This window comes from Chiloscyllium plagiosum, unplaced genomic scaffold (genome assembly GCF_004010195.1).
Source record: "Chiloscyllium plagiosum isolate BGI_BamShark_2017 unplaced genomic scaffold, ASM401019v2 scaf_25285, whole genome shotgun sequence".
NCBI classification, from domain to species: domain Eukaryota; kingdom Metazoa; phylum Chordata; class Chondrichthyes; order Orectolobiformes; family Hemiscylliidae; genus Chiloscyllium; species Chiloscyllium plagiosum.
Genome location: NW_025184642.1, coordinates 1 through 2,767, shown reverse-complemented (window position 1 = coordinate 2,767; position 2,767 = coordinate 1). Strand labels below are relative to the sequence as shown.

The 2,767-nt window shown below is 49.9% G+C and overlaps 1 long non-coding RNA gene across 1 annotated transcript; it reads right to left on the bottom strand.

Moving 5' to 3' along the window:
- Positions 1-1,507: 1,507 nt before the first annotated feature.
- LOC122545521 lies at positions 1,508-2,296 on the bottom strand. Its single transcript, XR_006310554.1, has 3 exons — positions 2,033-2,296; positions 1,635-1,637; positions 1,508-1,519 (listed from the first exon to the last, which is right to left on the bottom strand). It is a non-coding gene; the product is annotated as an uncharacterized LOC122545521 (long non-coding RNA).
- Between the last annotated feature and the right edge of the window lie 471 nt (positions 2,297-2,767).

Genomic DNA, 2,767 nt, shown 5'->3' with positions numbered 1-2,767 from the left:
AGGGAAAAATGGGCAGAGGGAGGGAATAAGAAAGAAATGCAAGAGAAAAAACAATAGATAGGAAGCCAAATGCAAGAATGCATAAGAAAGGAAAGTGAAAAAGGAAGGTGAGAATTGGATGATAAGAAAGGACAACTATGCTGGAGTCACATCATATCCTGTAATACATCAGAATTGTCATTTTCCTTCGTCATAGAATCCCTACAGTGTGGAAACAGGCCATTTGGCCCAACAAGTCCACACTGACCCTCCGAAGAGCATCTCACCCAGATTCATTCCCCCTATCCTATCCCTGTTAACCTGCATTTTCCATAGCTCATGTACTTAACCCATGCATACCTGGACACAATGGGCAATTTAGCTTGGCCAATCCACCTAACCTGCACATCTTTGGACTGAGAGGGGAAACCGGAGAACCCAGCGGAAACCCACAGAGACACGGGGAGAATGTGCAAACTCCACACAGTCGCCTGAGGTTGGGATCAAACCTGGGTTCCCAGTGCTGTGAGGCAGCAAGGCTAACCACTGGGCTACTGTGCCTTTATGAGATCTTGCCATCCAAAAACCGACTGGTCCTCCCACCAATAGCAATAACAGTAACAACAGCTCCAAATAACTGCTGATCTGTTTTGCACTTTGGGATGGCAGGAGGATGCAAAGAATGGTAGGTACGAAAATCCCTGACGCTTCACTGTCAGGACCATCTGAGCAGGTCAGAAAGTTGGGTTCAGTTTAAAACTGAATCATAGGCAAGGTCAGCCCTTTTTTGTTGATTTTTTTTAGATTAGATTACTTACAATGTGGAAACAGGCCCTTCGGCCCAACAAGTCCACACCGCCCCGCCGAAGCGCAACCCACCCATACCCCTACATTTAACCCTTACCTAACACTACGGGCAATTTAGCATGGCCAATTCACCTGACCTGCACATCTTTTGGATTGTGGGAGGAAACCGGAGCACCTGGAGGAAACCCACGCAGACACGGGGAGAACGTGCAAACTCCACACAGTCAGTCGCCTGAGGCAGGAATTGAACCCGGGTCTCTGGCGCTGTGAGGCAGCAGTGCTAACCACTATGCCACCGTGCCGCCCACTGCTTGTTTTTTTTAAAGAAAAAAAGGAAAAGGTGAGGTGCCTGTTTACATTAAGTTTGAATTCCAGAGAAAGGAGATGGCATTCTGGCACAGGGGTTGGGCGAGCGGATGTTTTTGGGTAGCACGGTAGCTCAGTGGTTAGCACTGCTGCCTCACAGCACCAGCGACCCAGGTTTGATTCCAGCCTTGGGCAACTGCGTGGAGTTTGCACATTCTCCCTGTGTCGGCGTGGGTTTCCGCTCGGTGCTCCGGTTTCCTCCCACAATCCAAAGATGTGCAGGTTAGGGTGGATTGGCTAAATTGTCCATAGTGTTCATGGATATGCAGGTTAGGGTGGATGGGCCATGGGAAATTGTCCATAGCGTTCAGGTAAATGTAGGTTAGGTGCATTAGTTAGGGGTTACATGTCGGGGTTGTGTGGGTTACTCTTTGGAGGGCCAGTGCGGACTTGCTGGGCTGAAGGGCTTGTTTCCACACTGTAGGAATTCTGGGGGAAAATAAGGTAAAGTTGCCATAGTTCCTGAGGACCAATAAAGTAACTTTCTCATTCACAGAGGGAAGACTGTTGGAGCGTTAACCTGAGGATCACCACTCCTCAGGTGAGGGGGAAGAGGTTGAAAGGAGATAACCTGAGCCCGTGAGGAGATTGAACCCACAATTTATTGTAAAATTTGTTGTGGACTAGAAATGGCTGTTCTGGACGAAACGTAATTCACAGCAAATAACCGAGGAAACTGACAGCTGGAGAAGGGGAGTTTCTGTCAGTTTTTCTTTGTTTCAGATCTCAAGCATCCGCATTTATTTGTTCAATAAACCACGTTCATTTATTTTTAAACTACATTTTAAAAAAACTATTTTATTTTCAAACCACATTCTTGTCTGTCATCTTCCATTTCTCTTCGGCTCCAGGAAAGAGATAAATAAATCCGCATCATTACCTCAAAATTTTCTGATCTAATTCTCCCGATCCACCCCCAGTTTAAAACGCTTCGACCCATCGAGATCCTCCTGTCCGTACGCCTCATCCCATTGGCAACGACTGTCCATCTGGCAACCAATCCGAACCCAGTCGTCAGGCGGCTGGTTCTATTTTTAGCTCAACTTTCGGCCGAGGACCTGAGCTCCCGCTCAAACCGAAGCGAGCCGAGCTCCCGAGGACCCGAACTCCCCCTCGAGCCGAGCTCCCGAGTACCCGAGCTCCCCCTCGAGCCGAGGACCCGAGCTCCCCCTCGAACCGAGGACCCGAGCTCCCCCTCGAGCCGAGGACCCGAGCTCCCCCTCGAGCCGAGGACCCGAGCTCCCCCTCGAGCCGAGGACTCGAGCTCCCCCTCGAGCTGAGTTCCCGAGGACCCGAGCTCCCCCTCGAGCCGAGCTCCCGAGGACCCGAGCGAGCCGAGGTTCTGTGGTGTCGAGTTCCCGAGGACCCGAACCCCTCTAAACCCTGATGTCGCTCAGTTGCCTGGAAGGCTTGTTTGCGATTCAGAGTAATGTTGATAGTGTGGGCTCAGTTCCCGCACTGGCTTAGCTTAATATGAAGGACTGTCCTTAATAGAATTATTGAGTTTTACAGGACAAAAGGAGACCATTTGACCCATCATTGGTATACTAGCTCCCGAGATGATAGTCAGTCTCATTCTCCCATTCGAGGAGAAAGTGAGGTCTGCAGATGCTGG